Below are 21,607 nucleotides of genomic sequence, written 5' to 3' on the forward strand. Positions count from 1 at the left end.
CTCTAAAAATCTGATGATCTGGGCAAAAACACTGATAACCAAGTTCCTACTATTTTAAATAGGAGAAATTGTGAGATGAACATCCACCCCAAATACTCAACCAATTCTTAAGATGTAACTAAAACAAGTAAAATGCCTGTATGTAAGCAACAAACTATGACGTTAGTCTGTGAATGCTTAAAACTTGATACTAAACACGAATGAATATGGTTGTCACAAGAAATTGCTTTGTGTCTGCTCACATCCTCCACATCCTCTTTGTGGATGCTTGTTCTCTTTCCAAACTGTCTGTGTGGGTCCTAACATTTAACTAAATCTGGAAGATAAGACAATGTAAGGAAATGTCTCAAGATATTTTCCACAGGTTGTTTTGTTAAACATGTTATATTGCATTTGGGGACAGAAATGTAAATATTTCCTATATAAACATGGGGAAAAATTATAGTGAGAGAGATATATTCATTCCCTGGAGTTTGGGCATTACACAGAAATTTTCTGTGTGATAATTCATATATATGTCAAACAATACAGACACATATAAGAAAATATACAACAACCTGAACTTTCCCTCTCTAGAGGAAATCATTGACAGTCTGGAGGATGTGTTTCCAGGCTTTGTTCTACACACACACACACACACACACACACACGCACACCCTTCTCAAGGTGATGGCATGGGGTGGGGAATCTGCCTGGAGGAGATGCTGGAGGATGAGGATGAGGCTTCCCAGCATGAAGACTTTGTTCAGCATCGAGAAAGTAGGCAGCGCACAGAGGCTCTGGAGGAACACCAGCAGCACCAGCAAGGGAAATGTGAACACTGTGTAGATGTGGCATCCACAGTGGGTGTGGGAATCGCCACCCCTCTGCCCTGGCAGTCAGCTATGATCTCATCAGTTGTCTTGATCACCTATGGATAAAAAAGGATGATGTGAACCTTAGCTGCGACCTGCCTGTTCCCATCCCTATGTCCTCCAGCCATTTCTGTCAATCTTCAGCCCTTAAAAGCACCAGCCTCTGGAGATTTTCTCACTGCCGAAAACCTTGTCTCCCAAAATTCCCTTCTTAGTGACTGCTCAGCCTTCAGAGACAATGTTCCCTCCAAACTCCAACAGATCCCTACTTTTATAGCACCAGTCCATTGCCTCAGGAGGGCTTATCATGCTTTGTAATTTTACACTAGCATGGTTATTGCTAAATGTTTATCTTTCCCACTAGAATGTAAGTGTTGGAGGGCAGGAACTTAATCTGATTTGTTCACGGCTGTATTACCAGCACAGTGGCCAGCTCAAGGATAGATATTCAATATGTATTGGTTGAATGAATTAATTCATTCATTGGAAGAGAGTGGTGAAATTCTGAACAGGGACAGAGAGATGACCTAGGCATCTTTTTTTTTTTCCAAATATGGATTTTGTTTTATGATGGTGAAAATATAAAGAAGCAAATATAAAATATAAAGAGAGAAAAATTATCTTTGGAGACTCTTTACAGAGTTTTTTGTATTGTTTATTATATCAATAACATAAAATAAAATGGAAACAACCAAAATGTCTGTCCTTAAGGACTTGGTGAATAAATTATATACAGTGAGTCCGTGATACATCATTAAGCATGAAAAAAAGCAAATAGCATATCCATATCACAGTCTGAAAAAATTATTATATATGCATGTTTGAATATTTATGAAAAAAACTGAAAAACTATTCACATAACTTTTGCCTTTTTATTTTTTATTCGCTCATTTTCCTGATGGTCACATAACTTTTAATGTGTGTTTTTTCAGGAGGAGAAATTTATGGAGACCTTTTATATTTTATAGTCTCATGCTATTGTTTGCTTTTGTTTAAGAAAGAGCCGTGGTGCTTTTGTGTTCTGAGGGGAAGAAACCAACCATGAAGATTTTGTATCACTCAAGAGACATCATAAAAAATAAACAAGAGTTTAAAATGAAGATAAAAGATGCACCTGTAGATTCATTTCAGAAAGGTATATTATATATTGGCAGTAGATATTATATTTATTTATACACATATATATGTATATATATACATATGCAAACATAATATATTTACAAACATAAGAGCTAAGTGAACACAGTGCTTTGTGGCCTGCCTTAAGTGGCTATACCACTTGAAATTCTTCAAGCACTAGAATGTACAGACCTATTTGCTCAAAATACACATATAACAAATACTTGCTGAGTACTTACTTTGTTTTAAGAGCTCCAAAGCAACTTGTCTACCCTCTGTGAGCTCATAGGCTAGCTATAAAGAAGACGTAACTGTATTCAAGGAAAACTATAAATATATTTAAACAGTAGGATTAAATTAAGAAAAGAAAAATAAGGTAGTGATTCTGCTGTGTGACTCAGGGAACGATACCCAGAGGAGGTGAGCATTTAGGATGGGTGTGATTTGAATACGTGGAGATGAGAGAGGAGAAGGGAGCATGTCACCTATAGGAAAAACAGCATAAGTAAGGGCTCAGTGTTGGGAAAATGCACAATGTATTTGAGAATGGTAGATAGCCCAGATGTGTTGAAGCATACAGAGAGAAGTAAAAGATCAGGCTGGAGGGCGGGTAGGGACCAGAGCACCTAGGGTCTTGTGAGCCAGATTAAGATATTTGGAATAAGTCTTGTCCAATAAGGAGATATTGACAATTTTCAAGTTGAAAACATATCCTGTTTCATCTGTTGTTGCTCGGAGACAAGGACCTGGAGTGTCCTAAGCAAAGGCTGAATTTCACAGGCTTTCACAAACTTGGTTGATTTGGATGGAGCTGCTTAAAACTCAAGCTGGGCTATCTCGTGCCATCTGGTATTTCTGCTTGAATTCTCTGCCCTAATTGTTTGAGGTTATCTGCCAGAAACATCAGGAACACACAGCAGAATCCCAGCTGGTCCACAGTCAGGAAGAACACAATGTCCCTGGGCATTGGGAGAAGATTGTTATAAAAAGACGGAAGGGAAAGTGAATATGTGGCCACCTGATGTGCTCATGTTTTCAGCTCCAGCCTTACCTCTCTTATCTGATGCCCTCACTTCTCACAGCCACAGGTAGAAGCCTGGCTTGTAGCCTCAGACCTCCTGCAGCTCCAGAAGGGGCAGGAATACCCTGGCAAGCTCGTTACATTTATGTCCAGGTATGTTTCCAGGCAGAGCCTTTGCATCCAGGTATGGAGTCAAGAGGGCCTGCCTTGATCTCCCTTCCTATCATCCACCACCCAACCTCATCTTCTTGGAGAGGGAGGGGCTCTGTTCTAAATTCTGACTGATTTGACTTGGACACCGAATACTCTGCTTGGTCTTGGCTGTCCCTTCCCCCATGCAAAAATCAGCTTCCACTCTTGCCCCTCAATCTATGTCCCACACAGCAGCTAGACTGATCTTTTGAAGACTGTTGATTGTATTATGTCCTTCCTATGCTTGGAAGCCTTCTGGGGCTTCTCTCTACTCTGGAAACAGCATTCTGGTGTATTAACTTGTCTACAAGTCACTGAGTGGTTCGACTCCTGCTGACCTTTCCATTCTTCCCTTCTACTTCTCCTCCTTGCTCTGCCAGTTCCTGCAGTCCTCTGAGCTCTTTCCACCTCACAGTCTTTTGCCGATACCTTTCCCTAGGAAGTTCTTCCTACCCCTCTTCAAAGGGCTGGCTCTCACCCTTCAACTCTTGGCTTAAACTTCACCTCCTCAGAGAAGTTTTCCCCACCTCTTTGCAGCTCTTATCCTAATTCAGAATTATACATTTGTATCTTTTATTATTTTCTGTCCCTACTACAAGGTCATAAAACTCCATTGAGGTAGAGATTGTGTCTATTCTGTTTTGTTTGTCTCTATTTTCCTAGCAGCCAGCATGATGCTCAGCCCTTAGTGGCTACTCGGTTTATGTTTGTCCAATCAGTAGATGAATGAATTAAGGAGTGAATGAGGCCCTGTTTCTCTATGAATAGACTGATCTTCTAGAAAATACAAAGAGGCTGGGCACAGTGGCTCACGTCTGTAATCCCAGCACTTTGGGAGGCTGAGGTGGGTGGATCACCTGAGGTCGGGAGTTCGAGACCAGCCTGGCCAACATAGTGAAACCCTGTCTCTACTAAAAATACAAAAAATTAGCCAGCTGTGGTGGTGGGTGCCTGTAATCCCAGCTACTAGGGAGCTGACGCGGGAGAATCACTTGAGCCCAGGAGGCGGAGGTTGCAGTGAGCTGAGATCGTGCCACTGCACTCCAGCCTGGGTGACAGAGTGAAATTCCATCTCAAAAAACAACAACAAAAAAGAAAGTACACAGAGTCTATCTGACTTTGAGTCCCCACATGCTGCCTGGCATCCCCTAATGCCCAGGTTCAGAAACCATCTCAGGCATCCCAGGAGGCTCCTTATCCTGTCCTCTTTGTGCTTACATGCACCTCTTAGCTTCTCTGCCCTGCGTACTGCAGCAACTAGAGCTGGATGATCTCCACTGCCCAAGTCCTGGGGCCTAGCTTGCCTTGGACCTGGACTCTTTCTGCTTTGATCACAAGTAACAGAGCCAATAGAAGTGAGGAAATTATTCCAAGAGCACTCCGAAGGGCAGTTACAACACAATGTGGTGCCAAAATGTATTTCTTGTACATGATTGCTGGTAAATGCTTTATCAAAACTAGACCTTTGCTAAATTGACAATGATTTATTTTGCACTGTAAGAGCAGTATCAAAGAAATTACCTCATTGTTCGATCTGTTGCCACCTAATAACTAAAGACTAAAGATAGCATTAGGAGATATACCTAATGATAAATGACGAGTTAATGGGTGCAGCACACCAGCATGGCACATGTATACATATGTAACTAACCTGCACATTGTGCACATGTACCCTAAAACTTAAAGTATAATAATAATAATAAAAAAGAGTAAAAAAAAAAAAGACTAAAGAAAAAGAAAAGCTGTTGAAGAAAAGAAAACAGCTCTGTCGTCAGGGTGTCAGGGTGTCAGGGTGTCCCCTGGCTGCTGAAATGGGTGACTACAAATTTTAGCTACCAGAATCTGTCCATCCACACTCAGGATAATCCAGGATGATCAGGTGATATGGTTAGATTTTGTGTCTCCACCCAAATCTCATCTTGAATTGTAAACCCCAAAATCTCCATAATCCCCACATGTCAAAGGAGAGACCAGGTGCAGGTAATTGAATCATGGGGGACATTTCCCCCATGCTGTTCTCACGGTAGTGAGTGAGTTCTCATGAGATCCTATGGTTTTATAAGGGGCTTTTCCCCCCTTCACTTAGCACTTCTCCTGCCTGCCACCTTGTGGAGAAGGTGTCTTGCTTCCTCTTTGCCTTCTGCCATGATTGTGTGCTTCCTGAGGCCTCCCAACCATGCTGAACTGTGAGTCAATTAAACCTCTTTCCTTTATTAATTACCCAGTCTTGGGAAGTCCTTCATAGCAGTATGAAAACGAACTAATACAGTAAATTGGTGCCGAGGTAGTGGGGCACTGCTATAAAGATACTTGAAAATGTGGAAATGACTTTGGAACTGGATAATGGGCAGAAGTTGGAACAGTTTGGAGGGCTCAGAAGAAGACAGGAAGATGTAGGAAAGTTTGGAACTTCCTAGAGGCTTGTTGAATCGCTTTGACCAAAATACTGACAGTGATGTTGATGATGAAGTCCAGGCTGAGGTGGTCTCAGATGGTGATGAGAAACTTTTTGGGAATTGGGACACAGGGCACTATGTCCTGAGACTGCACAAAGCACCAAGGCCTTGGGCCCTATCCACGAAACCATTTTTTCCTCCTAGGCCTAGGTTACTCTTGCTATGCTTTAGCAAAGAGACTGGCAGCATTTTGCCCCTGCCCTAGAAATCTGTGGAACTTTGAACTTGAGAGAGATGATTTAGGGTATCTGGTGGAAGAAATTTCTAACAGCAAAGCACTCAAGAGGTAACTAGAGTGCTCTTAAAAGCATTCAGTTTTATGCATTCATAAAGAGATGGTTTGGAATTGAAACTTATGTTTAAAAGGGAAGCAGAACATGAAAGTTCAGAAAATTTGCAACATGACAATGCAATAGAAAAGAATAACCAGTTTTGGTGGGGGGAATTCAAGCTGGCTGCAGAAATTTGCATAAGTAATAAGGAGCCAAATGTTAATCACCAAATCAATGGAGAAAACATCTCCAGGCCATGTCAGATGTGTTCACGGCAGCCCCTCTCATCACGGGCCTGGAGGCCTAGGAGGGTAAAATGGTTTTGTGGGCCAGGCCCAGGGCCTTACTGCTTTGTGAAGTCTCAAGACTTGGTGGCCTGCAGCCCAGCTATGGCTAAAAGGAGCCAACATAGAGCTCAGGTCATTGCTTAAGAGGGTGCAAGCCCCAAGCATGGACAGCTTAAATGTGGTGTTGGGCCTACAGGTGCACAGAAGTCAAGAACTGAGGTTTGGGAACCTCTGCTTAGATTTCAGAGGATGTATGGAAACGCCTGGATGTCCAGGCAGAAGTTTGCTGCAGATGAGGGGCCCTCATGAAGAACCTTTGCTAGGGCAGTGAGGAAGGGAAATGTGGGGTTGCAGCCCCCACACAGAGTTCCCACTGGGGCACTGTCTAGTGGAGCTGTGAGAAGAGGGCCACCATTCTCCAGATCCCAGAATGGTAGATTATTTGACAGCTTGCACTGTGCACCTGGAAAAGACACAGACACTCAACACCAGCCCATGAAAGCAGCCAGGAGGGGGGCTGTACCCCATGAAGCCACAAGGGTGGAGCTGCCCAAGACCATAGGAACCTACCACTTGCATCAGTGTGACCTGGATGTGAGAAATGGAGTCAAAGGCGATCATTTCAGAGCTTTAAGGTTTGACTGCCCAGATGGATTTTGGGCTTGCATGGAGCCTGTAGCCCCTTTGTTTGGCCAATTTCTCCCATTTGGAATCAGTGTATTTACCCAATGTCTGTGCCACCATTGTGTCTAGGAAGTAACTAACTTGCTTTTGATTTTACAGGCTCTTGTAGGTGGAAAGGACTTGCTTTGTCTTAGATGAGACTTTGGACTTAGGCTTTTGGGTTAATGATGGAATAAATTAAGACTTTGGGGGACTGTAGGGAAGGCATGATTGGTTTTGAAATGTGAAAGGGACATGAAATTTGGGAAGGGCCAGGGTGGAATGATATGGTTAGGCTTTGTGTCCCCACCCAAATCTCATCATGAGTTGTAAACCCTATAATCCCCATAATCACCGCATGTCAAGGGAGAGACCAGGTAGAGGTAATTGAATAATGGGGGACATTTCCCCCATGCTGTTCTTGTGATAGTGAGTGGGTTCTCATGAGATCTGATGGTTTTATAAGGGGCTCTTTACCCCTTCACTTGGCACTTCTCCTGCCTGCCTCTACATGAAGAAAGTGCCTGGTTTCTTCTTCGCCTTCTGCTATGATTGTATGTTTCCTGAGGCTTTCCAAACCATGCTGATCTGTGAGTCAATTAAATCTCTTTCCTTTATAAATTATCCAGTCTTGGGCAGTTTTTTTATAGCAGTGTGAAAATGGACTAATACACCAGGAGCTGACCATATTTCGATAACACCTTTGCTCAGATCATGATTTTCAGCCCTATCATGATTTGCTGTGTACCCCTGGGAAGGTAGCTTTCTGTCTTTGGGGCCTGATTTCCCCATCTGTACTTTTAGTAGGTTGGATTCCAACAGCATCTGGCTGTGTCCCTGTAGGAATCCATCTGGACCCATGTACACATCTTGAGTCTTGATTGTTGTCCCATGGCTGTCTTGATTTTAGGACTAAAGAAACTTCTCAAGCTAAGCACAGGAAATAGCAATTTCTGATATATTAATTTGCCCCCAGAAGCTGCCTTTGTTGTCAACAATGTAAAGTAGTTTCTTTAGGGCAGTGGTTCTCAAACTTTTGTGTGAATTAGAATCATCTGGATGTCTTGTTAAAATACAGATTTCTCGGTCCCATCCTCAGAGTTTCTGATCAGTATGTCTGGGTGGGGCTGAAGTATTTGCATTTCTAATAAGTTCCCAGGTGGTGCTGATGCAGCTGGACTGGGGACCAACTTTGAGAACAACTCTTTAGGATATCTGAAAGTATTAAAATTAATTATAACTGTATTTCCAGAGGGACAGATATCAACATTGGACTACAGGATTTGTGGGACCTCGACGGGATCCGCCATCCTTCCCCATCCCAGGCAAGGAGAGGACAAGGTACCTCCCCCAGTGGGCGTGGTCAGGGAGCCAGGCATGGGGGCTGGCCTCTAGCACTGCATTGCAGTATCTCTATAGTCCATCAAGGGCTTATTGAGTGTGGGAGAGAGCAGGATACTTTGTTAGGTTCAGAAGTATAACACAGGGAGAGAGAAAGGTAGATCTTTTCCTAGTACAAGGCTGAATGGAAAGATGTATAGTAGGAAATTTGGCAGAAGTGGTAGGTGCCAATATCCACTGGTGCCCACTGAGCCTCCCTCATTTCCCTGAAGGGCTCCAAAAATCATGTACCAACTCGTTGAACAAGTATGGAATGGCTACTGAGTGCTGGAGTTATACAAGGCCCTAGGGTCCATGTCAGTGAATAAAATAGGCAGGGCTCCATCCTTCTGGAGCTGTCAGTCAAATGAATTAATGAGTCCCATGCATTCACTGAATGCCTTGGGTCACTTTGGCCCATGGCGGGCAGGGAACTTTCCCAAAGCCACACAGTGAGCTGAGGACGGAGTCAGGACCTGACCCTAGGCCTCCTGACTCCCATAACAGTGATTTTCCTATGACACGCTGCTGCTTCCCCAAGACCATGCACACTGCTGGTCTTCCTGATAATGATGGGGATGATCGTGCATGCTGCCCCTTAGAGTAATGATTATTCCCCAGAGTGCAGGAGCTCATAATCCTAAGAGTGCATCAGAATTTCAGGAAATGAGAGGGAATGTGCTTATTTTCCCAACTTCATTTTAAAATATAGCAGTAATAATACCTATTATAAAAAGTCAAATGGTACAGAAGTCTATAAAGTAAGAAAGGAATGTCCCTATGCACATCCTCCCCTGCCTCATCCCAATGTAGTTCTCCTCACCACTTCTTTTAATAGTGTGGAGTGATTAAGTCCAGACCTTTTAAAATATATTTATAAATAATAAATGTAAAAGTGGTTATTTTTTAAGAAATCTTGTAGTCTTTCCTTTCCTTCCTTCCTTCCTTCCTTCCTTCCTTCCTTTCCTTCCTTCCTTTCCTTCCTTCCTTCCTTCCTTCCTTTCCTTCCTTCCTTCCTTCCTTCCTTCCTTCCTTCCTTCTTTCTTTCTCTCTCTCTCTCTCTCTTTCTTTCTTTCTTTCTTTCTTTCTTTCTTTCTTCTTTCTTTTGACAGAGTCTCGCTCTGTCGCCCAGGCTGGAGTGCAGTGGCGCGATCTCTGCACATTGCAAGCTCTGCCTCCCAGGTTCACACCATTCTCCTGCCTCAGCCTCCCGAGTAGCTGGGACTACCAGCGCCCGCCACCACACCCAGTTAATTTTTTTTTTTTTTTTGTATTTTTAGTAGAGACGGGGTTTCACCATGTTAGCCAGGATGGTCACGATCTCCTGACCTCGTGATCCGCCCGCCTCAGCCTCCCAAAGTGCTGGGATTACAGGTGTGAGCCACCACGCTCTTTCTTTCTTTCCTTCCTTCCTTCGTTCCTCCCTTTCTTTCCTTCCTTCCTTCGTTCCTTCCTTCCTTTCTTTCCTTCTTTTTCTTTCTCTTTCTTCTTTTTTTTTTTTTCAAGGTCTGGCTCTGTTGCCCAGGCTGGAGTGCAGTGGCATGATCTTGGCTCACTGCAACCTCCAACTCCTGAGCTCAAGCAATCTCCTCATCTCAGCCTCAAAGAGTAGCTGGAAATATAGGCGTGAGCCACCACACTCAGCTAGTTTTTGTATTTTTTTGTAGAGATGGGGTTTCAGCATGTTTCCCAGGTTGGACTCCAACTCCTGTGCTCAAGCGATCCACCCACCTCAGCTTCCCAAAGTGTTGGGACTATAGACATGAGCCACCATGCCAGGCAAATCTTGTAGAGTTTTTCTTTTTCTTTCTTTATTTCTTTTTCTTTTTCTTTCTTTCTTTCTTTTTTTTTTTTTTTTTTTTTGTTGTTGTTGTTGTTTTAGATAGAGTCTCACTCTGTTACCCAGGCTCTGGAGTGCAGTGTTGTGACCTTGGCTTACTGCAACCTCTGCCTTCTGGGTTCAAGGGATTCTCTTGCCTAAGCTTCCCAAGTAGCTGGGACTACAGGCATGTGCCACCATACCTGGCTAATATTTTGTATTTTTAGTAGAGAGGGGGTTTCACCGTGTTAGCCAGGATGGTCTCAATCTCTTGACCTTGTGATCTACCTGCCTCAGCCTCCCAAAGTGCTGGGATTACAGGCTGAGCCACTGCCCCCGGCCGTCTTGTAGAGTTTTAAAAAACATGTTTAATGTTATTTTTTAAACTGTGTAGAAAGTGGAAAAAAGGACACCATTTTTGTGATGGAAACTGCAGAATAAAAAACTGAGCCAGCTCGTGGCTGGTGGGATGTGATCAAGAGGACTTATTCTGGCAGGTGCATGAACACAGATGGCAGAAGAGTGGGAAAAACATGCTGGGGGAGGTAAAGCAAAGAAAGTTGTGTTTGCAAAGAGACTTAGAGGCTCTCACCTGTGGTGAAAGTGCAGGCACATTTCACCAGGACGCCCATACAGTGCACGGCCAGGAGGCCTGTTACCAACAGGCTGACAGGAACCAGCTGGAGATGGGATGTGGGCAGAAGGAAGAGAGTTGAAGAGGTATGTTAGAATGAAAAACATAGGACAAAAATAGATTTGTTAAGAGAATAAGAAGACAAGCCATAAGCTGGGAAAAAGTATTTGTAAAAGACATGTGGGATGAAGGCCTGTTATTCCTCTTCAAACTCAATGATAAGAAAAGAAACAATCTGATAAAAAAAAAAATGGACAAAAGGGCCTGGAGTAATGGCTCATGCCTGTAATCCCAGCACTTTGGGAAGTGGAGGCAGGAACCTCTGAAACGGCAGAGTCTTTAGTCTTCCTTCAAGATCATCCTGGGCAACATAGAAAGACCCTGTCTCTTAAAAATATTTTAAAAATTAGCTGGGCATGGTGGTGCATGCCTGTAGTCCCAGCTACTTGGGAGGCTGAGGCGGGAGGATTGCTTGAGTCCAGGAGTTTGAGGCTGCAATGAGTCATGATCACGCCACTACACTTGAGTCTGGGTGACGGAATGAGACTCCATCTAAAAAAATAATAATAATAATAGCCTGGCCAACATAGTGAAGCCCCGTCTCTACTAAATATACAAAAATTAGCTGGGCAGTAGTGGCACGTGTCTGTAATCCCAGCTACTTGGAAGGCTGAGGCAGGAGAATCGCTTGAACAAGGGAGGCAGAGGTTGCAGTGAGCTGAGGTGGCACCACCACACTTCAGTCTGGGCAACAGAGTGAGACCCTGTCCTCCACCCCACTCCCCCCACATACAAAAAAATAGACAAAAGACCTGAACAGACACCTCACCAAAGAAGATGGCAAACAAGCATATGAAAAGATGCTTCACATCATATGTTATCAGAGAACTGCAAATCCATGCTACAATGAGCTACCACTACAAACCTATTAGAACAATCAAAATCCAAAATACCAATAATACCAAATGCTGGTGAGAATGTAAAGCAGCAGGAACTTTCATTTGTTGCTGGTTTGGGAATGCAAAATGGTACAGCCACTTTGGAAGATAGTTTGGCAGTTTCTTACAAAATGAAATATACTCTTACCGTATGATCTAGCAATTGCATTCCTTGGTATTTACCCAAATGAGTTGAAAACTTACATCCACAAAAAACCCTGCATGTGAATGTTAATAGCAGCTTTATTCATAATTGCCAAAACTTGGAAGCAACCAAAATGTCCTTCAGTAGGTGAATGGATAAATAAACAATGACACACAGGAACAATGGAGTATTATTTAGCACTAAGAAGAAATGAGCTATCAAATAATAAAAAGACATGGAGGAGCCTTAAATGCATATTGCTAAGTGAAAGAAACCAATCTGAAAAGGCTGCATATTGTATATTTCAACTATATATTACTCTGGAAAAGTCAAAGCTATGGAGACAGTAAACAAAATCAGTGGTGGCCAGGGGTTTTGGGAGAGAGAGATGAACAGATGAAGCACAGAGGATTTTTAGGGCAGTGAAACTACTTTGTATGATACTATAATGGTGGACACATGCCACTGTATATTTGTCCAAAAAACATAGAATGTAAACCACCAAGAGTGAACCCTAAAGTAAATTAAGGACTTTGGGTGATAATGATGTGTCAAGGTAGCTTCCCTGATGTAACAAATGTACTACTCTGGTGGTGGATGTTGATAATGGGAGAGGCAGTGAGTGTGTGTGGGGAGAGGGTATATGGGAAATCTCTGTACCTTCCTCTTAATTTTGCTGTGAACCTAAAACTACTAGAAAAAATACGATCTATTAAAAAACAAACAAACAAAACAAAAACCTTGAATATTTAAGAAATGTACACGGGAAGACTAAGAACTCTGCCATTTGATAATATTGGTACAAATGTACAAGTCGCCTCACATGAATGGGCAATAAGACACCATGGAGGGCAGGCAGGGCTGCCTATGCCACCCTCCCTCTCAACCACTCTGCAGAAAGAGCCTCTCATTGCCTGGGTGTGGAGAGTGGAGAGTCTGGCAATAAAAGTACATTATGTTGGACGGGACATGGGTTTGAACATGGAGACTCTCCCAGTCACCTCTAATATCACAGAGAACAATGATGGAACCCAAAGTGTGCAGCAACTTCAGAGAAGCTGAAGGGATGGGGGTTTCAGTGATGCTGGAGGAAGAAAGGCAGAGGACAAGTTTTAGGGACAAAACTGATCTCCAGAGCTAAGAAGGCAGACAAGGGAGCTAAGAAGGTAGGAAGGGAAGACAACATGGACTTCCAAGTCAAAAGGGAAGAAAAGTGTTATCACTCCACAAGACGGTCTAGAGACATTTATGACCTTTTCTTCTTTTTTTGTTTTGTCACAGACTCATTTTTCATGAAATAAATTTATCTCCCAGAAAAAGAGCAGATATTAATCACTAGACTTTGCTTACAATTTCATGAGTCTTATGGAATTCCTAAGACCCAGGTATGATCCACTGGCCTAGGGAATAAATGAGATGAGAATAATCATTAATTAATAATAATAATAATAATAATAGAAACCATTTGATTGTCGAGTATTCTAAAGTTTACAAAATAATCTTACAAAATTATTTAATTTAATCTTTCTAATAACTAAGCTGTCAATTCCCATTTTATAAGTGAGGATCCTGAGGCTTGAAAGAGCTAGAGAGGAAGTGACTGTAAATAAACAGAAGGTTTTTGGGGGCAGTGCAATTTGTTCTAAAATTAGATTGTGGTGATGGTTGCACAACTTTGTAAATTTACTGAAAATTTGTTGAGTTGTACACTAAAAATGAATAAATTCTATGGTGTATAAAACATACCTCAATAAAGCTGTTAAAAAAATAAACAACGGAAAAAGAGCTGAGGCTCACATAAGCTCACCTGGCTTACAAGCAGCAGAGCTGGGGTGAACTCAGACTTTCTGATCCCAAGTTGTGCAGCAGAGTCAACCTCTTAACGGGGACTCCTGAGAGAGAAATGGTCACAAGGACACTTGATGTCAAACTGTGTCCCATGTCACTCAGGTGAGGTTTGCTTTCAGGCAAATGTACGAGCACCAAAGACATCCCCACCCCACATTCCCCCACAGTCAGGACCACTCCCAGCCCCTCTTACCAAGATGCCCACATTCTTCATGGCTGGGGCAGCCTCGGGAGCCGCAAGTCAATGTTGCCTTTTACTGTGTGGATCAGGGTTTGCAACCACCTAGGGAGGAAGAGAAGGAAGGCTTGAGAGAGGCTGGCCACTGCTGACCTTGGCCCCAGAGACAACTGCTTGGGGAAGAGCTGGCAGACAGGCTTCTTGCAAATACCCAGTGTGGAGAGTCACTGTGTGAATGTGGGGGGACCAATGGATGGATGGATAGGTGGATGGATGGACAGGTAGCTGGATGGACAGGTTGATGGATGAGTGGATAGATGGATGGATGGATGATGAGTGAATAAATTAATTAGGTAAATGGCCGAAACAAAAATAAAACCCAACATGTCCCAAGTCTGTATTTACAAAAAATGTTATCTAGAAACGAAATTCACAGCCTGACTTTTCTCTTCAGAACACAGGCCGTATTTGGACTATAAGGCCTAGTTATTTTTAAATAGATATATAGTTTACCAGAATCAGTGATATTATACATGGTAAAAATATAAATATTTTAAAAGTTTATAGAATAAAAAGTAAATCTTCCCACCTGTGACCCCTGAAATCCCAATTCCCCTTTCTGGAAGCAATCACTGTTAATAGTTTCTCACGTATCCTTCCAGAGATAGTCTCTCTTTCTCTCCCTCCTCTATCTATCTATCTATCTATCTATCATCTATCTATCTATCTATCTATCTATCTCTATCCATACCTATGTCCATACACACATACTTTTCTTTGCAGTATTAAACTCACTTCTACCCTTATTTTTTTAAGGAGGGAGGTTGTGCATATCAGTGCATAATGGATGTGCTCATTCTTCATTTTAACAACTGCATGCTATTCTGTTGGTTGTATCTGAAGGGGGCCAGCCCCTCCACACCTGTGGGTGTTTCTCGTCAGGTGGGATGAGAGACTGAGAAAAGAAATAAGACACAGAGACAAAGTATAGAGAAAGAACAGTGGGCCCAGGGGACCGGCGCTCAGCATATGGAGGACCCGCGCCAGCACTGGTGTCTGAGTTCCCTCAGTATTTATTGATCACTATCTCTCCTATCTCGGTGAGGGGGATGTGGCAGGACTATAGGGTAATGGTGGGGAGAGGGTCAGCAGGAAAACATGTGAGCAAAGGTCTCTGTGTCATAAATAAGTTTAAGGAAAGGTGCTGTGCCTCGATGTGCACGTAGGCCAGGTTTATGTTTGACTTTACACAAACATCTCAGTGCAGTAAAGAGCAGTATTGCCACCAGCATGTCTCACCTCCAGCCATAAGGCAGTTTTCTCCTATCTCAGTAAATAGAACGTGTGATCGGGTTTTACACCAAGACATTCCATTCCCAGGGATGAGCAGGAGACAGATGCCTTCCTCTTATCTCAACTGCAAAGAGGCCTTCCTCTTTCACTAATCCTCCTCAGCACAGACCCTTTATGGGTGTTGGGCTGGGGGATGGTCGGGTCTTTCCCTTCCCACGAGGCCATATCTCAGGCTGTCTCAGTGGGGAGAAACCTTGGACCATACCCAGGCTTTCTTGGGCAGAGGTCCCTGCGGCCTTCTGCAGTGCATTGTGTCCCTGGGTACTCGAGACTGGAGAATGGCGATGACTTTTACCAAGCATACTGCCTGCAAACACATTTTTAACAAAGCACATCCTGTACAGCCATAAATCCATTAAACCTTGAGTCAACACAGCACATGTTTCTGTGAGCACAGGGTTGGGGCTACAGTTACAGATTAACAGCATCTCAAGGCAGAAGAATTTTTCTTAGTACATGAACAAAATGGAGTTTTTATGTCTTCTTTTTTCTACATAGACACAGTAACAGTCTGACCTCTCTTTGTTTACCCCACAGTATCATGGCTTATTTAGCCAGCCCCCTATATGTGGTTGGTTCAGTCTTTTATCACTCTCAGCCAAGCTGAAATGAATAATTGTGGACATATAATTTCATACATACATGAGGGTTTGTCTGTTGTATACATTCTCAGAAGTGGAGATAGTGAGTGGGTCAAGGGTAAGTGCTTTTAGAGTTTTGAGAGACATCGGCAAATTACCCCTAGGGAGCTGTTTCAATTGCTTCTCCACCAGCAGAGGGTGAAAGGGACTATTTGCACCTGTTCTGGCAACCACCATGTGTCACACTTTCTGTCCTGAGTCACAGCTCCCTGTGGGGTTCATTTGTCTTTTGGGGCTTAGTTCCTTATTTTTCACTTTGTTAAGAGTTTTGTCAGACTGAAACCTATTCAGAGGTGAGTTAAGTTGTCAGGGGCCAGGAAACTATGTCTTAGGAGTACAGCCTGAAAGGACTTCATGGAAACTAGGATGGCCATACATACTGACACCCTGCCCCTCTTGGAAGGGCTGTCACTGGGATGAGGGGAGACAGTGCCATGCGTTCCAGTGGGGACCCCTGTGCAGCAACTTTCACCCTAATCACAGTGCTCAGATCTCTCCAACATAAGGCGAGCTCCCTGCCACTTGGGGTATTCAGAGAGAGATGGAGGGATGTGGGATAGGGTTGAAGGACACTTACATTATTTTGGTGTGCGTTCCTCTACTGCAGAGGCTGGAGAGTGAACAGTTACATCTCCAAGACTCCTGGAAGCTACAGTTCTAGATAGAAAATAGGAAGGTCAAAACGGGTGTTCAGAGGCCGCTGCAGCAGCAGCACCAGCGGATCCCTGGGACACAGCTACAGCCTCGTGCTCCTGACCCCAGTCCCCCAGGGACTCAGGCTTCAGCCTCCCGACTGTGGTGGAGGTGGTGGCTCTCCCTGGCGGCAACTCCAGAGACGTGTTTCTGGGAAGTCCAGCCTGGAATTCTCTGCTCCAATCTTTCTAATGGCTATGTAAGCCTTTAATTACCATTCTTAAATATATTTCTGATATTTTTCTGCCCCAAGTAGTACATTTTCTACTCTAAATCCTGACTGATAGGAGGCAGGGGTGTACAGGATGAGATGACCTCCATGGTGTTGTCTCACTTGCAGTTCCTGTGACCTCATGATATTGTCCCTCAGCAGAAAAAAAGCAGTCTTCAAAAACCAGGTGTTTTTACTGAGGGAGGCAATCCTGGGAGGAGCAAGGGGTGGCCCAGCTCCCAACTCATCCCCCTGGCTGCATCTCCAGGCCCTAGCTGGCCATGCAGAAGTGAGCTCTAGGTGTTACAGTGCCTCTCTCAGATGCATTGTTCTTCTTTGTTCTCTTGGCACCAATGCCAGCTATGGATCTCATCGCATCCAGGGTTCCAGGACAGGCAGCCTGGCCTTCACTTGTGGAGCATCCTGGAGACAAGTGATAAAGAGCATTTCCTTCCTCTGCTGACTTTTTTTTTTAGACCGAGTCTCACTCTGTTGCCCAGACTGGAGTGCAGTGGCACGATCTCGGCTCACTGCAACCTCTGTCTCCCGGGTTCAAGCAATTCTCCTGCCTCAGCCTCCTGAGTAGCTGGGATGACAGGCATGCACCATCACACCCAGCTAATTTTTGTATTTTTAGTAGAGACGGGGTTTCACCATGTTGGCCAGGCTGGTCTCGAACTCCTGACCTCAGGTGATCCGCCCACCTCGGCCTCCCAAAGTCCTGGGATTATAGGCGTTAGCCACTGCGCCTGGCCGTCCCTCAGCTGCATTTTGAGCTCTTGAGGAGAAAGCTCCTTGTGAAATGGGTAAAGCTGTCACATCTCTGGAATAGGCAGAAAATCCACAGGATGCCTGAACCAGTTTGAGATACTGCTCTGCACAGGATCATAGGGAGAAATCCCAGGTATAAGTGCCACTTGCATGATGCTTATCCCCATGGCCTCATTTCACTCTCTCAACAACTCTAAGCAATGGATATTCTTCTCAGCATTTTACCTATGATTTTATTTTTTTATTTTTATTTTTTAAATTTATTATTATCATACTTTAAGTTTTAGGGTACATGTGCACAATGTGCAGGTTTGTTACATGTGTATACATGTGCCATGTTGGTGTGCTGCACCCATTAACTCGTCATTTAGCATTAGGTATATCTCCTAATGCTATCCCTCCTCCCTCCCCCCACCCCACAACAGTCCCTGGTGTGTGATGTTCCCCTTCCTGTGTCTATGTGTTCTCATTGTTCAATTCCCACCTATGAGTGAGAACATGCAGTGTTTGGTTTTTTGTCCTTGCGATAGTTTGCTGAGAATGATGGTTTCTAGCTTCATCCATGTCCCTACAAAGGACATGAACTCATCATTTTTTATGGCTGCATAGTATTCCATGGTGTATAAGTGCCACATTTTCTTAATCCAGTTTATCGTTGTTACCTATGATTTTAAAAGGTTTGGGCTCAGGAATGGGGAGAGCCTGCTCAAGGTCACACAGCTAATACAGAAATAGCAAAGCTGGGACTGGAATCTGAGTGTTTCTCTGTGTCTTAGCCACATGTTATCCCACATCCTTAGAAGCCATTTAGCTCAACATTCTCTTCCTCTCATAAAATGCTTGACTTTTTCCTACTACAGCCAATGCTTGAACACACATAGAAACAGACCTCAAGCAGGCTGGCCTCTTAGACCTTCAAGGACAGATGACCATTTTATCTTCTTAAAAGACCTTTGGCAATAACACAGACTTCTTCAGAAACCCATTCCAAGATTCAACGATACTCATTCTCAAAAAAGATCTCCCCTCCTGTGTAATTTAAGAGGTTGATATAGAAGATCCCTTTTTTGTTCATGCATTCATTTTGCAAAGCTTTACTGAGCTCCTTGGGCTCAGGCGCTGTGTTAGGAGGATATAGAGGTAAATAAGGCCTGGTCATTGCCTTTGGGTTTCTCACCATCCTGGCAGCTAGTCTGAGTCAGGCTAGAATTCGTTAAATTTTTTTTTTTTTTCTGAGACGGAGTCTTGCTCTGTCACACAGGCTGGAGTGCAGTGGCACGATCTTGGCTCAGTACAACCTCCATCTCCTGGGTTCAAACAATTCTCCTGCCTCAGCCTCCCAAGTAGCTGGGATTACAGGTGTGCGCCACCACACCTGGCTAATTTTTTTTTTTTTTTTTTGAGACTGAGCCTTACTCAGTCACCCAGGCTGCAGTAGTGTGACCTCGGCTGACTGCAACCTCCACCTTCTGGGTTCAAGCAATTCTCTGCCTCAGCCTCCTGAGTAGCTGAGATTACAGGTGCCTGCCACCATGCCTGGCTAAATTTTCTTATATTTTTAGTAGAGACGGGGTTTCACCATGTTGGTCAGGCTGGTCTTGAACTCCTGACCTCATGATCTACCTGCCTTGGCCTCCCAAAGTGCTGGGATTACAGGCATGAGCCACTGTGCCCGTCCATAGAATTAGCTAACCCTTTACTGAACAGTTACTGTGTGCCAGGTACTGTGGTGTTTGTTGCATGGATTATTTCAGTTGATGTTTATTGTCTGAAATTAATACCATTGTTATTATTCTGCTGGATAAAGCTTGATCTGTCTTCTTCAGTGGAGGTAGATAATGCTTTTTGGGTATCCTCACTGGCAACATCATTTCTCCAAGGACGAGATCAGTCTTGGCTCCTCTAACACAAAGCCTTGCCCATTTTCACCATCTGGAAATACCTTTCTTTTCTGAATCCTTGTAGAACACTGAGTTCACTCCCTGAAATTTCACTTCTACGTGTACATATCTTCCTCCCTAGGCTGTGAGATCCTTAGCTGCAGGGACCCAGATGGTATGTTGTGTTCATTGCTTTAGTTCCACAGTTCCAAGGTGTTGAATGTTGAATGAATAGGCCTCTAAAGAGTTATGCTTAGGATTCAAAGCATCACTTCATGGAGCATTATTTTTGCTACCAACACAACTTCTCTACACCTCTTTGCTTGTCTGTCAAGAACTACAGGAGGGCACAGATTTAGCTCTTTGGATTACTAGAAAGAAGAAAAAAAGTTCCACAAAAATTTTCAGGTGCAAGGTCTCAGGCCCAGAAGCTTCTGTGGAGCGAAGGACACTTATGAGGTCCTGCTGGCCCTGTCCTGGCAGCAGGAGCCCCGGGTGGAGGAGTTGCTGAACCCTCCCTCGGGGCTGGCAGGGTATTCTTTGGGCTGCATCATCCAGGGACTGGCAGCTGGTGGAGGCACCCTCAGGCCCAGGCAAGTGGATACCTCGCTGTTTAGCTCCATGTATTTGGCATGTGAGGGGTGTGGAGCAGCCATGGTGATATGGTTTGGTTGTGCCCCCACCCAAATCTCATCTTGAATTATAACTGCCACACTTCCCATGTGTTGTAGGAGGGACCCAGTGAGAGGTAATTGAATCATGGGGGTGGGTCTTTCCCGTGCTATTCACGTGATAGTGAATAAGTCTCATGAGATTGGATGGTTTTAAAAAAGGGAGTCTCCATGCACAAACCCTCTTTTCTGCCACCATGTGAAACTGCCTTTCACCTTCCGCCATGACTGTGGGGCCTTCCCAGCCACGTGGAACTGTAAGTCCATTAAACCTTTTTTCCTGTGTAAATTACCCAGTCTTGAGTGTATCTTTATCAGCAGCGTGAAAATGAACTAATACACATGGCTTTGGCAGAGGCTGTGAGCAAGAATAGCTTTGGCATGCACGAGCTGCAAAATATGATCTCAGCTCTTGGGCCTTAATAAGTTCAGGAGCTTAAATACAGCTTCACCCTCCTTGCCCAGAGTGGTACAGACTCTGCATCTTAGGAAGAATGAATGGCCAAAAGCATGAATGGATGGATAAATGGGCTTCTCCACCGCCCACACAGAGGCCACTCACAGTTGCTCTGACAATCTGTTCTTTTCTTTCTTTTTTTCTGCCAAATGACTGAATATCACAGGCCAGGCACTTCGATGGGTGCCGGGAATGAAACAGTTCCAGGTACTGCAGTCCCTGGAGGCAATGAACTTGTAAATTATAAATATTAATCATAGTTTCTCATAAATAAGTTTTTAAAAATTCAATAGTGATAAAGCACTTTGAAGGAAAATGAAAAGAGGCATGAGTGTATAACAAAAGCAGTTGCTCTTGCAAGGGCGGTCAGCAAAGCTTTCCCCAAGAACAAGGAAAATCCCTTGCATTGCTGTGTCTTCCCCACCTTCTTGCTCCCACTCAAAGGTGGCTCCCCGTGAGGTCACTGCTGTTTTTGCAGGCCTCTGAGACAAGTGTCCTTTTTCCTCACCCTACTCTTATTCACATCACAGGGCCAGGAGGGGGTAGGCATCCTTTCTACCCCTTGCTTTCAGATCTCTAAAACTCTTATCCCCTGGTTATTCAATTAAACACTAATCTAGGTACTGCTGTGAAGGGGATTTGCAGATGTCATTGAAGTCTCAAGTCAGTTGACTTTAAGATGTGGAAGCTAGGAAGCTATCCAGGTGGGCTTGACCCAATCAGATGAATTCTTTAAACGCAATTTTCTCTGGTTGGGCAGAAAGGGAGGCCAGAGAGATCAGAAGCATGAGAAAGGTTTGATGGCTTGAAGATGGAGGTGGCCACATTTCAAGGAATATAAGAAGTAGAAGCAAAAAGCAGTCAGATAGCAAGAAGCCTGAGCCCTTAGTTCTATTACTGCCAAGAACTTGAATGAGCTTGGAAGAAAATGCTTCCCCAGTCACTTCTACATATAGAATACAGCCTGGAAACACTGTAATTGCAGCCTTATGAAATCCTAAGCAGAGGACTCAGTGAAAGCCATACCTGGACTTCTGACCTAAAGAAATGGTGAGATAATAAATGTGTGTTATGTTAAGCTACTGAGTTTGTGGCAGTTTGTTACATGGAGGTAGAAAATGAAC

General features: G+C 43.8%; 1 long non-coding RNA gene across 2 annotated transcripts in view; it reads right to left on the bottom strand.

The window, feature by feature from the left end:
* Positions 1-375: 375 nt before the first annotated feature.
* Positions 376-21,607, bottom strand: part of LOC129059581 (uncharacterized) — a 28,806-nt gene continuing 7,574 nt past the window's right edge. The window contains exons 2-6 of one of the 2 annotated variants that reach the window (XR_008525565.2): positions 16,378-16,457; positions 13,822-13,911; positions 13,588-13,672; positions 13,131-13,180; positions 376-910 (exon numbers count right to left, since the gene is read on the bottom strand). This is a non-coding gene — a long non-coding RNA (uncharacterized LOC129059581). The remainder of the gene's footprint in view (positions 911-13,130; positions 13,181-13,587; positions 13,673-13,821; positions 13,912-16,377; positions 16,458-21,607) is intronic. The other variant, XR_008525566.2, reaches the window with a different exon arrangement.

The sequence above is a fragment of the Pongo abelii genome, chromosome 4, assembly GCF_028885655.2.
Source record: "Pongo abelii isolate AG06213 chromosome 4, NHGRI_mPonAbe1-v2.0_pri, whole genome shotgun sequence".
Classification (NCBI taxonomy): domain Eukaryota; kingdom Metazoa; phylum Chordata; class Mammalia; order Primates; family Hominidae; genus Pongo; species Pongo abelii.